At 50.4% G+C, this 13478-nt stretch overlaps 23 non-coding genes across 23 annotated transcripts; all 23 read right to left on the reverse strand.

Annotated features, from left to right (window-relative positions):
- Positions 1–62: 62 nt before the first annotated feature.
- Trnat-cgu (transfer RNA threonine (anticodon CGU)) lies at positions 63–134 on the reverse strand. Its single transcript has one exon. It is a non-coding gene; the product is annotated as a tRNA-Thr (tRNA).
- A 688-nt stretch (positions 135–822) lies between these two features.
- Positions 823–896, reverse strand: Trnan-guu (transfer RNA asparagine (anticodon GUU)). The gene has a single exon. It is a non-coding gene; the product is annotated as a tRNA-Asn (tRNA).
- A 333-nt stretch (positions 897–1229) lies between these two features.
- Positions 1230–1301, reverse strand: Trnat-cgu (transfer RNA threonine (anticodon CGU)). Its single transcript has one exon. It is a non-coding gene; the product is annotated as a tRNA-Thr (tRNA).
- A 688-nt stretch (positions 1302–1989) lies between these two features.
- Positions 1990–2063, reverse strand: Trnan-guu (transfer RNA asparagine (anticodon GUU)). Its single transcript has one exon. It is a non-coding gene; the product is annotated as a tRNA-Asn (tRNA).
- Positions 2064–2396: 333 nt separating this feature from the next.
- Positions 2397–2468, reverse strand: Trnat-cgu (transfer RNA threonine (anticodon CGU)). Its single transcript has one exon. It is a non-coding gene; the product is annotated as a tRNA-Thr (tRNA).
- Positions 2469–3156: 688 nt separating this feature from the next.
- Trnan-guu (transfer RNA asparagine (anticodon GUU)) lies at positions 3157–3230 on the reverse strand. The gene has a single exon. It is a non-coding gene; the product is annotated as a tRNA-Asn (tRNA).
- A 333-nt stretch (positions 3231–3563) lies between these two features.
- On the reverse strand, positions 3564–3635 carry Trnat-cgu (transfer RNA threonine (anticodon CGU)). The gene has a single exon. It is a non-coding gene; the product is annotated as a tRNA-Thr (tRNA).
- Positions 3636–4323: 688 nt separating this feature from the next.
- Trnan-guu (transfer RNA asparagine (anticodon GUU)) lies at positions 4324–4397 on the reverse strand. The gene has a single exon. It is a non-coding gene; the product is annotated as a tRNA-Asn (tRNA).
- Positions 4398–4730: 333 nt separating this feature from the next.
- Positions 4731–4802, reverse strand: Trnat-cgu (transfer RNA threonine (anticodon CGU)). The gene has a single exon. It is a non-coding gene; the product is annotated as a tRNA-Thr (tRNA).
- Positions 4803–5490: 688 nt separating this feature from the next.
- On the reverse strand, positions 5491–5564 carry Trnan-guu (transfer RNA asparagine (anticodon GUU)). Its single transcript has one exon. It is a non-coding gene; the product is annotated as a tRNA-Asn (tRNA).
- Positions 5565–5897: 333 nt separating this feature from the next.
- On the reverse strand, positions 5898–5969 carry Trnat-cgu (transfer RNA threonine (anticodon CGU)). The gene has a single exon. It is a non-coding gene; the product is annotated as a tRNA-Thr (tRNA).
- A 688-nt stretch (positions 5970–6657) lies between these two features.
- On the reverse strand, positions 6658–6731 carry Trnan-guu (transfer RNA asparagine (anticodon GUU)). Its single transcript has one exon. It is a non-coding gene; the product is annotated as a tRNA-Asn (tRNA).
- Positions 6732–7064: 333 nt separating this feature from the next.
- Positions 7065–7136, reverse strand: Trnat-cgu (transfer RNA threonine (anticodon CGU)). Its single transcript has one exon. It is a non-coding gene; the product is annotated as a tRNA-Thr (tRNA).
- Positions 7137–7824: 688 nt separating this feature from the next.
- Positions 7825–7898, reverse strand: Trnan-guu (transfer RNA asparagine (anticodon GUU)). The gene has a single exon. It is a non-coding gene; the product is annotated as a tRNA-Asn (tRNA).
- Positions 7899–8231: 333 nt separating this feature from the next.
- Positions 8232–8303, reverse strand: Trnat-cgu (transfer RNA threonine (anticodon CGU)). Its single transcript has one exon. It is a non-coding gene; the product is annotated as a tRNA-Thr (tRNA).
- Positions 8304–8991: 688 nt separating this feature from the next.
- Positions 8992–9065, reverse strand: Trnan-guu (transfer RNA asparagine (anticodon GUU)). Its single transcript has one exon. It is a non-coding gene; the product is annotated as a tRNA-Asn (tRNA).
- A 333-nt stretch (positions 9066–9398) lies between these two features.
- On the reverse strand, positions 9399–9470 carry Trnat-cgu (transfer RNA threonine (anticodon CGU)). Its single transcript has one exon. It is a non-coding gene; the product is annotated as a tRNA-Thr (tRNA).
- Positions 9471–10158: 688 nt separating this feature from the next.
- Positions 10159–10232, reverse strand: Trnan-guu (transfer RNA asparagine (anticodon GUU)). The gene has a single exon. It is a non-coding gene; the product is annotated as a tRNA-Asn (tRNA).
- Positions 10233–10565: 333 nt separating this feature from the next.
- Trnat-cgu (transfer RNA threonine (anticodon CGU)) lies at positions 10566–10637 on the reverse strand. Its single transcript has one exon. It is a non-coding gene; the product is annotated as a tRNA-Thr (tRNA).
- A 688-nt stretch (positions 10638–11325) lies between these two features.
- On the reverse strand, positions 11326–11399 carry Trnan-guu (transfer RNA asparagine (anticodon GUU)). Its single transcript has one exon. It is a non-coding gene; the product is annotated as a tRNA-Asn (tRNA).
- Positions 11400–11732: 333 nt separating this feature from the next.
- On the reverse strand, positions 11733–11804 carry Trnat-cgu (transfer RNA threonine (anticodon CGU)). Its single transcript has one exon. It is a non-coding gene; the product is annotated as a tRNA-Thr (tRNA).
- Positions 11805–12492: 688 nt separating this feature from the next.
- Positions 12493–12566, reverse strand: Trnan-guu (transfer RNA asparagine (anticodon GUU)). The gene has a single exon. It is a non-coding gene; the product is annotated as a tRNA-Asn (tRNA).
- A 333-nt stretch (positions 12567–12899) lies between these two features.
- Positions 12900–12971, reverse strand: Trnat-cgu (transfer RNA threonine (anticodon CGU)). Its single transcript has one exon. It is a non-coding gene; the product is annotated as a tRNA-Thr (tRNA).
- Positions 12972–13478: the final 507 nt, after the last annotated feature.

Genomic DNA, 13478 nt, shown 5'->3' on the forward strand with positions numbered 1-13478 from the left:
TGCCATGTGTTAGATGCTGCTCGAGATAGCTCCGCTCCTTGCAGGAAGGTTAAAAAAATGAATGCCTTCTGTGAGGTTCGAACTCACGACCCCTGGTTTACGAGACCAGTGCTCTACCACTGAGCTAAGAAGGCGGCAGCTTAGCGTTTGTGAGCTATCCCCGAATTGTCACTTCATCATACTGAATCTTGCAGCCCTCGACCAGATATCGGATTTGGCACCCAGCTGCTGCAGGGGGTGTCCACATTGCCGTTTTCCAAATCTCTTGACTGTTTCGCCCTTACGATCGACGACGAGCGTCGGGCCACCAGAAGTTTGCGGTCTGCACAATCCTGTCCTAGTGCACAGCTTGTGGGATAGCGTGGCTCGACTGCGAAATGCGCCTTTCGGCTCCTCTCTCTGGCTACAGTATGCTGTTGTCCACAGTGGCACTGGCGTTGCCCATGGGGCTTCATGTAAGGCGACTGCACGTCTCTCGGCCAACAGCGGCCCACTGCAGATCGACACTTAAGAGACACCAAATACAAATCGACATCGAGAGACAGGCCCTGTCATATGGCAGTCGCGACGTATACGCTGAAATTGAATGTAAAGAATACGTCTTTTGTAGTGGGCGTCGCTCTACTGCAGTGCACACATGACGAATAAATAGGAAAAGAGTAGAACGTCTGTGTAGGGCCATGTTTTTACCTACAGTGTCACTTGGCTGAATGTGTATAAGGCTCTGTGGCATCACTCAAACACAGCCAAATTGTCACGCTAGCTGTGTATCTCTAACAAAGTTGACGTATGTCCTCACCTCGGTGCCGGTTAAAACGATTTCGCCCCCGGGTGGGCTCGAACCACCAACCTTTCGGTTAACAGCCGAACGCGCTAGCCGATTGCGCCACGGAGGCCTTGAATTTGGCTCACTTGTGCTCTGTATATCAACGCAATTCGTATACCTTCTGCAGGAATCTCGCAGAATGGTAGCATCTGCTTGCGCCTCTTCACATGGATAACGTGCATGCACACTGTAGCGAGGCTCGTACACGAATGACATCGCCAAGCATGACATTATACTACAAAATGCATACAAACCACTGTTGTGCCTATGCATTCAGAAAACCTCTGAGGCCAGTAGAATACTTTTCATAGGCTGTAGAACATCCCTTTCATTCAGTGTACTGCCATGTGTTAGATGCTGCTCGAGATAGCTCCGCTCCTTGCAGGAAGGTTAAAAAAATGAATGCCTTCTGTGAGGTTCGAACTCACGACCCCTGGTTTACGAGACCAGTGCTCTACCACTGAGCTAAGAAGGCGGCAGCTTAGCGTTTGTGAGCTATCCCCGAATTGTCACTTCATCATACTGAATCTTGCAGCCCTCGACCAGATATCGGATTTGGCACCCAGCTGCTGCAGGGGGTGTCCACATTGCCGTTTTCCAAATCTCTTGACTGTTTCGCCCTTACGATCGACGACGAGCGTCGGGCCACCAGAAGTTTGCGGTCTGCACAATCCTGTCCTAGTGCACAGCTTGTGGGATAGCGTGGCTCGACTGCGAAATGCGCCTTTCGGCTCCTCTCTCTGGCTACAGTATGCTGTTGTCCACAGTGGCACTGGCGTTGCCCATGGGGCTTCATGTAAGGCGACTGCACGTCTCTCGGCCAACAGCGGCCCACTGCAGATCGACACTTAAGAGACACCAAATACAAATCGACATCGAGAGACAGGCCCTGTCATATGGCAGTCGCGACGTATACGCTGAAATTGAATGTAAAGAATACGTCTTTTGTAGTGGGCGTCGCTCTACTGCAGTGCACACATGACGAATAAATAGGAAAAGAGTAGAACGTCTGTGTAGGGCCATGTTTTTACCTACAGTGTCACTTGGCTGAATGTGTATAACGCTCTGTGGCATCACTCAAACACAGCCAAATTGTCACGCTAGCTGTGTATCTCTAACAAAGTTGACGTATGTCCTCACCTCGGTGCCGGTTAAAACGATTTCGCCCCCGGGTGGGCTCGAACCACCAACCTTTCGGTTAACAGCCGAACGCGCTAGCCGATTGCGCCACGGAGGCCTTGAATTTGGCTCACTTGTGCTCTGTATATCAACGCAATTCGTATACCTTCTGCAGGAATCTCGCAGAATGGTAGCATCTGCTTGCGCCTCTTCACATGGATAACGTGCATGCACACTGTAGCGAGGCTCGTACACGAATGACATCGCCAAGCATGACATTATACTACAAAATGCATACAAACCACTGTTGTGCCTATGCATTCAGAAAACCTCTGAGGCCAGTAGAATACTTTTCATAGGCTGTAGAACATCCCTTTCATTCAGTGTACTGCCATGTGTTAGATGCTGCTCGAGATAGCTCCGCTCCTTGCAGGAAGGTTAAAAAAATGAATGCCTTCTGTGAGGTTCGAACTCACGACCCCTGGTTTACGAGACCAGTGCTCTACCACTGAGCTAAGAAGGCGGCAGCTTAGCGTTTGTGAGCTATCCCCGAATTGTCACTTCATCATACTGAATCTTGCAGCCCTCGACCAGATATCGGATTTGGCACCCAGCTGCTGCAGGGGGTGTCCACATTGCCGTTTTCCAAATCTCTTGACTGTTTCGCCCTTACGATCGACGACGAGCGTCGGGCCACCAGAAGTTTGCGGTCTGCACAATCCTGTCCTAGTGCACAGCTTGTGGGATAGCGTGGCTCGACTGCGAAATGCGCCTTTCGGCTCCTCTCTCTGGCTACAGTATGCTGTTGTCCACAGTGGCACTGGCGTTGCCCATGGGGCTTCATGTAAGGCGACTGCACGTCTCTCGGCCAACAGCGGCCCACTGCAGATCGACACTTAAGAGACACCAAATACAAATCGACATCGAGAGACAGGCCCTGTCATATGGCAGTCGCGACGTATACGCTGAAATTGAATGTAAAGAATACGTCTTTTGTAGTGGGCGTCGCTCTACTGCAGTGCACACATGACGAATAAATAGGAAAAGAGTAGAACGTCTGTGTAGGGCCATGTTTTTACCTACAGTGTCACTTGGCTGAATGTGTATAAGGCTCTGTGGCATCACTCAAACACAGCCAAATTGTCACGCTAGCTGTGTATCTCTAACAAAGTTGACGTATGTCCTCACCTCGGTGCCGGTTAAAACGATTTCGCCCCCGGGTGGGCTCGAACCACCAACCTTTCGGTTAACAGCCGAACGCGCTAGCCGATTGCGCCACGGAGGCCTTGAATTTCGCTCACTTGTGCTCTGTATATCAACGCAATTCGTATACCTTCTGCAGGAATCTCGCAGAATGGTAGCATCTGCTTGCGCCTCTTCACATGGATAACGTGCATGCACACTGTAGCGAGGCTCGTACACGAATGACATCGCCAAGCATGACATTATACTACAAAATGCATACAAACCACTGTTGTGCCTATGCATTCAGAAAACCTCTGAGGCCAGTAGAATACTTTTCATAGGCTGTAGAACATCCCTTTCATTCAGTGTACTGCCATGTGTTAGATGCTGCTCGAGATAGCTCCGCTCCTTGCAGGAAGGTTAAAAAAATGAATGCCTTCTGTGAGGTTCGAACTCACGACCCCTGGTTTACGAGACCAGTGCTCTACCACTGAGCTAAGAAGGCGGCAGCTTAGCGTTTGTGAGCTATCCCCGAATTGTCACTTCATCATACTGAATCTTGCAGCCCTCGACCAGATATCGGATTTGGCACCCAGCTGCTGCAGGGGGTGTCCACATTGCCGTTTTCCAAATCTCTTGACTGTTTCGCCCTTACGATCGACGACGAGCGTCGGGCCACCAGAAGTTTGCGGTCTGCACAATCCTGTCCTAGTGCACAGCTTGTGGGATAGCGTGGCTCGACTGCGAAATGCGCCTTTCGGCTCCTCTCTCTGGCTACAGTATGCTGTTGTCCACAGTGGCACTGGCGTTGCCCATGGGGCTTCATGTAAGGCGACTGCACGTCTCTCGGCCAACAGCGGCCCACTGCAGATCGACACTTAAGAGACACCAAATACAAATCGACATCGAGAGACAGGCCCTGTCATATGGCAGTCGCGACGTATACGCTGAAATTGAATGTAAAGAATACGTCTTTTGTAGTGGGCGTCGCTCTACTGCAGTGCACACATGACGAATAAATAGGAAAAGAGTAGAACGTCTGTGTAGGGCCATGTTTTTACCTACAGTGTCACTTGGCTGAATGTGTATAAGGCTCTGTGGCATCACTCAAACACAGCCAAATTGTCACGCTAGCTGTGTATCTCTAACAAAGTTGACGTATGTCCTCACCTCGGTGCCGGTTAAAACGATTTCGCCCCCGGGTGGGCTCGAACCACCAACCTTTCGGTTAACAGCCGAACGCGCTAGCCGATTGCGCCACGGAGGCCTTGAATTTCGCTCACTTGTGCTCTGTATATCAACGCAATTCGTATACCTTCTGCAGGAATCTCGCAGAATGGTAGCATCTGCTTGCGCCTCTTCACATGGATAACGTGCATGCACACTGTAGCGAGGCTCGTACACGAATGACATCGCCAAGCATGACATTATACTACAAAATGCATACAAACCACTGTTGTGCCTATGCATTCAGAAAACCTCTGAGGCCAGTAGAATACTTTTCATAGGCTGTAGAACATCCCTTTCATTCAGTGTACTGCCATGTGTTAGATGCTGCTCGAGATAGCTCCGCTCCTTGCAGGAAGGTTAAAAAAATGAATGCCTTCTGTGAGGTTCGAACTCACGACCCCTGGTTTACGAGACCAGTGCTCTACCACTGAGCTAAGAAGGCGGCAGCTTAGCGTTTGTGAGCTATCCCCGAATTGTCACTTCATCATACTGAATCTTGCAGCCCTCGACCAGATATCGGATTTGGCACCCAGCTGCTGCAGGGGGTGTCCACATTGCCGTTTTCCAAATCTCTTGACTGTTTCGCCCTTACGATCGACGACGAGCGTCGGGCCACCAGAAGTTTGCGGTCTGCACAATCCTGTCCTAGTGCACAGCTTGTGGGATAGCGTGGCTCGACTGCGAAATGCGCCTTTCGGCTCCTCTCTCTGGCTACAGTATGCTGTTGTCCACAGTGGCACTGGCGTTGCCCATGGGGCTTCATGTAAGGCGACTGCACGTCTCTCGGCCAACAGCGGCCCACTGCAGATCGACACTTAAGAGACACCAAATACAAATCGACATCGAGAGACAGGCCCTGTCATATGGCAGTCGCGACGTATACGCTGAAATTGAATGTAAAGAATACGTCTTTTGTAGTGGGCGTCGCTCTACTGCAGTGCACACATGACGAATAAATAGGAAAAGAGTAGAACGTCTGTGTAGGGCCATGTTTTTACCTACAGTGTCACTTGGCTGAATGTGTATAAGGCTCTGTGGCATCACTCAAACACAGCCAAATTGTCACGCTAGCTGTGTATCTCTAACAAAGTTGACGTATGTCCTCACCTCGGTGCCGGTTAAAACGATTTCGCCCCCGGGTGGGCTCGAACCACCAACCTTTCGGTTAACAGCCGAACGCGCTAGCCGATTGCGCCACGGAGGCCTTGAATTTCGCTCACTTGTGCTCTGTATATCAACGCAATTCGTATACCTTCTGCAGGAATCTCGCAGAATGGTAGCATCTGCTTGCGCCTCTTCACATGGATAACGTGCATGCACACTGTAGCGAGGCTCGTACACGAATGACATCGCCAAGCATGACATTATACTACAAAATGCATACAAACCACTGTTGTGCCTATGCATTCAGAAAACCTCTGAGGCCAGTAGAATACTTTTCATAGGCTGTAGAACATCCCTTTCATTCAGTGTACTGCCATGTGTTAGATGCTGCTCGAGATAGCTCCGCTCCTTGCAGGAAGGTTAAAAAAATGAATGCCTTCTGTGAGGTTCGAACTCACGACCCCTGGTTTACGAGACCAGTGCTCTACCACTGAGCTAAGAAGGCGGCAGCTTAGCGTTTGTGAGCTATCCCCGAATTGTCACTTCATCATACTGAATCTTGCAGCCCTCGACCAGATATCGGATTTGGCACCCAGCTGCTGCAGGGGGTGTCCACATTGCCGTTTTCCAAATCTCTTGACTGTTTCGCCCTTACGATCGACGACGAGCGTCGGGCCACCAGAAGTTTGCGGTCTGCACAATCCTGTCCTAGTGCACAGCTTGTGGGATAGCGTGGCTCGACTGCGAAATGCGCCTTTCGGCTCCTCTCTCTGGCTACAGTATGCTGTTGTCCACAGTGGCACTGGCGTTGCCCATGGGGCTTCATGTAAGGCGACTGCACGTCTCTCGGCCAACAGCGGCCCACTGCAGATCGACACTTAAGAGACACCAAATACAAATCGACATCGAGAGACAGGCCCTGTCATATGGCAGTCGCGACGTATACGCTGAAATTGAATGTAAAGAATACGTCTTTTGTAGTGGGCGTCGCTCTACTGCAGTGCACACATGACGAATAAATAGGAAAAGAGTAGAACGTCTGTGTAGGGCCATGTTTTTACCTACAGTGTCACTTGGCTGAATGTGTATAAGGCTCTGTGGCATCACTCAAACACAGCCAAATTGTCACGCTAGCTGTGTATCTCTAACAAAGTTGACGTATGTCCTCACCTCGGTGCCGGTTAAAACGATTTCGCCCCCGGGTGGGCTCGAACCACCAACCTTTCGGTTAACAGCCGAACGCGCTAGCCGATTGCGCCACGGAGGCCTTGAATTTGGCTCACTTGTGCTCTGTATATCAACGCAATTCGTATACCTTCTGCAGGAATCTCGCAGAATGGTAGCATCTGCTTGCGCCTCTTCACATGGATAACGTGCATGCACACTGTAGCGAGGCTCGTACACGAATGACATCGCCAAGCATGACATTATACTACAAAATGCATACAAACCACTGTTGTGCCTATGCATTCAGAAAACCTCTGAGGCCAGTAGAATACTTTTCATAGGCTGTAGAACATCCCTTTCATTCAGTGTACTGCCATGTGTTAGATGCTGCTCGAGATAGCTCCGCTCCTTGCAGGAAGGTTAAAAAAATGAATGCCTTCTGTGAGGTTCGAACTCACGACCCCTGGTTTACGAGACCAGTGCTCTACCACTGAGCTAAGAAGGCGGCAGCTTAGCGTTTGTGAGCTATCCCCGAATTGTCACTTCATCATACTGAATCTTGCAGCCCTCGACCAGATATCGGATTTGGCACCCAGCTGCTGCAGGGGGTGTCCACATTGCCGTTTTCCAAATCTCTTGACTGTTTCGCCCTTACGATCGACGACGAGCGTCGGGCCACCAGAAGTTTGCGGTCTGCACAATCCTGTCCTAGTGCACAGCTTGTGGGATAGCGTGGCTCGACTGCGAAATGCGCCTTTCGGCTCCTCTCTCTGGCTACAGTATGCTGTTGTCCACAGTGGCACTGGCGTTGCCCATGGGGCTTCATGTAAGGCGACTGCACGTCTCTCGGCCAACAGCGGCCCACTGCAGATCGACACTTAAGAGACACCAAATACAAATCGACATCGAGAGACAGGCCCTGTCATATGGCAGTCGCGACGTATACGCTGAAATTGAATGTAAAGAATACGTCTTTTGTAGTGGGCGTCGCTCTACTGCAGTGCACACATGACGAATAAATAGGAAAAGAGTAGAACGTCTGTGTAGGGCCATGTTTTTACCTACAGTGTCACTTGGCTGAATGTGTATAACGCTCTGTGGCATCACTCAAACACAGCCAAATTGTCACGCTAGCTGTGTATCTCTAACAAAGTTGACGTATGTCCTCACCTCGGTGCCGGTTAAAACGATTTCGCCCCCGGGTGGGCTCGAACCACCAACCTTTCGGTTAACAGCCGAACGCGCTAGCCGATTGCGCCACGGAGGCCTTGAATTTGGCTCACTTGTGCTCTGTATATCAACGCAATTCGTATACCTTCTGCAGGAATCTCGCAGAATGGTAGCATCTGCTTGCGCCTCTTCACATGGATAACGTGCATGCACACTGTAGCGAGGCTCGTACACGAATGACATCGCCAAGCATGACATTATACTACAAAATGCATACAAACCACTGTTGTGCCTATGCATTCAGAAAACCTCTGAGGCCAGTAGAATACTTTTCATAGGCTGTAGAACATCCCTTTCATTCAGTGTACTGCCATGTGTTAGATGCTGCTCGAGATAGCTCCGCTCCTTGCAGGAAGGTTAAAAAAATGAATGCCTTCTGTGAGGTTCGAACTCACGACCCCTGGTTTACGAGACCAGTGCTCTACCACTGAGCTAAGAAGGCGGCAGCTTAGCGTTTGTGAGCTATCCCCGAATTGTCACTTCATCATACTGAATCTTGCAGCCCTCGACCAGATATCGGATTTGGCACCCAGCTGCTGCAGGGGGTGTCCACATTGCCGTTTTCCAAATCTCTTGACTGTTTCGCCCTTACGATCGACGACGAGCGTCGGGCCACCAGAAGTTTGCGGTCTGCACAATCCTGTCCTAGTGCACAGCTTGTGGGATAGCGTGGCTCGACTGCGAAATGCGCCTTTCGGCTCCTCTCTCTGGCTACAGTATGCTGTTGTCCACAGTGGCACTGGCGTTGCCCATGGGGCTTCATGTAAGGCGACTGCACGTCTCTCGGCCAACAGCGGCCCACTGCAGATCGACACTTAAGAGACACCAAATACAAATCGACATCGAGAGACAGGCCCTGTCATATGGCAGTCGCGACGTATACGCTGAAATTGAATGTAAAGAATACGTCTTTTGTAGTGGGCGTCGCTCTACTGCAGTGCACACATGACGAATAAATAGGAAAAGAGTAGAACGTCTGTGTAGGGCCATGTTTTTACCTACAGTGTCACTTGGCTGAATGTGTATAAGGCTCTGTGGCATCACTCAAACACAGCCAAATTGTCACGCTAGCTGTGTATCTCTAACAAAGTTGACGTATGTCCTCACCTCGGTGCCGGTTAAAACGATTTCGCCCCCGGGTGGGCTCGAACCACCAACCTTTCGGTTAACAGCCGAACGCGCTAGCCGATTGCGCCACGGAGGCCTTGAATTTCGCTCACTTGTGCTCTGTATATCAACGCAATTCGTATACCTTCTGCAGGAATCTCGCAGAATGGTAGCATCTGCTTGCGCCTCTTCACATGGATAACGTGCATGCACACTGTAGCGAGGCTCGTACACGAATGACATCGCCAAGCATGACATTATACTACAAAATGCATACAAACCACTGTTGTGCCTATGCATTCAGAAAACCTCTGAGGCCAGTAGAATACTTTTCATAGGCTGTAGAACATCCCTTTCATTCAGTGTACTGCCATGTGTTAGATGCTGCTCGAGATAGCTCCGCTCCTTGCAGGAAGGTTAAAAAAATGAATGCCTTCTGTGAGGTTCGAACTCACGACCCCTGGTTTACGAGACCAGTGCTCTACCACTGAGCTAAGAAGGCGGCAGCTTAGCGTTTGTGAGCTATCCCCGAATTGTCACTTCATCATACTGAATCTTGCAGCCCTCGACCAGATATCGGATTTGGCACCCAGCTGCTGCAGGGGGTGTCCACATTGCCGTTTTCCAAATCTCTTGACTGTTTCGCCCTTACGATCGACGACGAGCGTCGGGCCACCAGAAGTTTGCGGTCTGCACAATCCTGTCCTAGTGCACAGCTTGTGGGATAGCGTGGCTCGACTGCGAAATGCGCCTTTCGGCTCCTCTCTCTGGCTACAGTATGCTGTTGTCCACAGTGGCACTGGCGTTGCCCATGGGGCTTCATGTAAGGCGACTGCACGTCTCTCGGCCAACAGCGGCCCACTGCAGATCGACACTTAAGAGACACCAAATACAAATCGACATCGAGAGACAGGCCCTGTCATATGGCAGTCGCGACGTATACGCTGAAATTGAATGTAAAGAATACGTCTTTTGTAGTGGGCGTCGCTCTACTGCAGTGCACACATGACGAATAAATAGGAAAAGAGTAGAACGTCTGTGTAGGGCCATGTTTTTACCTACAGTGTCACTTGGCTGAATGTGTATAAGGCTCTGTGGCATCACTCAAACACAGCCAAATTGTCACGCTAGCTGTGTATCTCTAACAAAGTTGACGTATGTCCTCACCTCGGTGCCGGTTAAAACGATTTCGCCCCCGGGTGGGCTCGAACCACCAACCTTTCGGTTAACAGCCGAACGCGCTAGCCGATTGCGCCACGGAGGCCTTGAATTTCGCTCACTTGTGCTCTGTATATCAACGCAATTCGTATACCTTCTGCAGGAATCTCGCAGAATGGTAGCATCTGCTTGCGCCTCTTCACATGGATAACGTGCATGCACACTGTAGCGAGGCTCGTACACGAATGACATCGCCAAGCATGACATTATACTACAAAATGCATACAAACCACTGTTGTGCCTATGCATTCAGAAAACCTCTGAGGCCAGTAGAATACTTTTCATAGGCTGTAGAACATCCCTTTCATTCAGTGTACTGCCATGTGTTAGATGCTGCTCGAGATAGCTCCGCTCCTTGCAGGAAGGTTAAAAAAATGAATGCCTTCTGTGAGGTTCGAACTCACGACCCCTGGTTTACGAGACCAGTGCTCTACCACTGAGCTAAGAAGGCGGCAGCTTAGCGTTTGTGAGCTATCCCCGAATTGTCACTTCATCATACTGAATCTTGCAGCCCTCGACCAGATATCGGATTTGGCACCCAGCTGCTGCAGGGGGTGTCCACATTGCCGTTTTCCAAATCTCTTGACTGTTTCGCCCTTACGATCGACGACGAGCGTCGGGCCACCAGAAGTTTGCGGTCTGCACAATCCTGTCCTAGTGCACAGCTTGTGGGATAGCGTGGCTCGACTGCGAAATGCGCCTTTCGGCTCCTCTCTCTGGCTACAGTATGCTGTTGTCCACAGTGGCACTGGCGTTGCCCATGGGGCTTCATGTAAGGCGACTGCACGTCTCTCGGCCAACAGCGGCCCACTGCAGATCGACACTTAAGAGACACCAAATACAAATCGACATCGAGAGACAGGCCCTGTCATATGGCAGTCGCGACGTATACGCTGAAATTGAATGTAAAGAATACGTCTTTTGTAGTGGGCGTCGCTCTACTGCAGTGCACACATGACGAATAAATAGGAAAAGAGTAGAACGTCTGTGTAGGGCCATGTTTTTACCTACAGTGTCACTTGGCTGAATGTGTATAAGGCTCTGTGGCATCACTCAAACACAGCCAAATTGTCACGCTAGCTGTGTATCTCTAACAAAGTTGACGTATGTCCTCACCTCGGTGCCGGTTAAAACGATTTCGCCCCCGGGTGGGCTCGAACCACCAACCTTTCGGTTAACAGCCGAACGCGCTAGCCGATTGCGCCACGGAGGCCTTGAATTTCGCTCACTTGTGCTCTGTATATCAACGCAATTCGTATACCTTCTGCAGGAATCTCGCAGAATGGTAGCATCTGCTTGCGCCTCTTCACATGGATAACGTGCATGCACACTGTAGCGAGGCTCGTACACGAATGACATCGCCAAGCATGACATTATACTACAAAATGCATACAAACCACTGTTGTGCCTATGCATTCAGAAAACCTCTGAGGCCAGTAGAATACTTTTCATAGGCTGTAGAACATCCCTTTCATTCAGTGTACTGCCATGTGTTAGATGCTGCTCGAGATAGCTCCGCTCCTTGCAGGAAGGTTAAAAAAATGAATGCCTTCTGTGAGGTTCGAACTCACGACCCCTGGTTTACGAGACCAGTGCTCTACCACTGAGCTAAGAAGGCGGCAGCTTAGCGTTTGTGAGCTATCCCCGAATTGTCACTTCATCATACTGAATCTTGCAGCCCTCGACCAGATATCGGATTTGGCACCCAGCTGCTGCAGGGGGTGTCCACATTGCCGTTTTCCAAATCTCTTGACTGTTTCGCCCTTACGATCGACGACGAGCGTCGGGCCACCAGAAGTTTGCGGTCTGCACAATCCTGTCCTAGTGCACAGCTTGTGGGATAGCGTGGCTCGACTGCGAAATGCGCCTTTCGGCTCCTCTCTCTGGCTACAGTATGCTGTTGTCCACAGTGGCACTGGCGTTGCCCATGGGGCTTCATGTAAGGCGACTGCACGTCTCTCGGCCAACAGCGGCCCACTGCAGATCGACACTTAAGAGACACCAAATACAAATCGACATCGAGAGACAGGCCCTGTCATATGGCAGTCGCGACGTATACGCTGAAATTGAATGTAAAGAATACGTCTTTTGTAGTGGGCGTCGCTCTACTGCAGTGCACACATGACGAATAAATAGGAAAAGAGTAGAACGTCTGTGTAGGGCCATGTTTTTACCTACAGTGTCACTTGGCTGAATGTGTATAAGGCTCTGTGGCATCACTCAAACACAGCCAAATTGTCACGCTAGCTGTGTATCTCTAACAAAGTTGACGTATGTCCTCACCTCGGTGCCGGTTAAAACGATTTCGCCCCCGGGTGGGCTCGAACCACCAACCTTTCGGTTAACAGCCGAACGCGCTAGCCGATTGCGCCACGGAGGCCTTGAATTTGGCTCACTTGTGCTCTGTATATCAACGCAATTCGTATACCTTCTGCAGGAATCTCGCAGAATGGTAGCATCTGCTTGCGCCTCTTCACATGGATAACGTGCATGCACACTGTAGCGAGGCTCGTACACGAATGACATCGCCAAGCATGACATTATACTACAAAATGCATACAAACCACTGTTGTGCCTATGCATTCAGAAAACCTCTGAGGCCAGTAGAATACTTTTCATAGGCTGTAGAACATCCCTTTCATTCAGTGTACTGCCATGTGTTAGATGCTGCTCGAGATAGCTCCGCTCCTTGCAGGAAGGTTAAAAAAATGAATGCGTTCTGTGAGGTTCGAACTCACGACCCCTGGTTTACGAGACCAGTGCTCTACCACTGAGCTAAGAAGGCGGCAGCTTAGCGTTTGTGAGCTATCCCCGAATTGTCACTTCATCATACTGAATCTTGCAGCCCTCGACCAGATATCGGATTTGGCACCCAGCTGCTGCAGGGGGTGTCCACATTGCCGTTTTCCAAATCTCTTGACTGTTTCGCCCTTACGATCGACGACGAGCGTCGGGCCACCAGAAGTTTGCGGTCTGCACAATCCTGTCCTAGTGCACAGCTTGTGGGATAGCGTGGCTCGACTGCGAAATGCGCCTTTCGGCTCCTCTCTCTGGCTACAGTATGCTGTTGTCCACAGTGGCACTGGCGTTGCCCATGGGGCTTCATGTAAGGCGACTGCACGTCTCTCGGCCAACAGCGGCCCACTGCAGATCGACACTTAAGAGACACCAAATACAAATCGACATCGAGAGACAGGCCCTGTCATATGGCAGTCGCGACGTATACGCTGAAATTGAATGTAAAGAATACGTCTTTTGTAGTGGGCGTCGCTCTACTGCAGTGCACACATGA

This window comes from Schistocerca nitens, chromosome 6 (genome assembly GCF_023898315.1).
Source record: "Schistocerca nitens isolate TAMUIC-IGC-003100 chromosome 6, iqSchNite1.1, whole genome shotgun sequence".
Lineage (NCBI taxonomy): Eukaryota > Metazoa > Arthropoda > Insecta > Orthoptera > Acrididae > Schistocerca > Schistocerca nitens.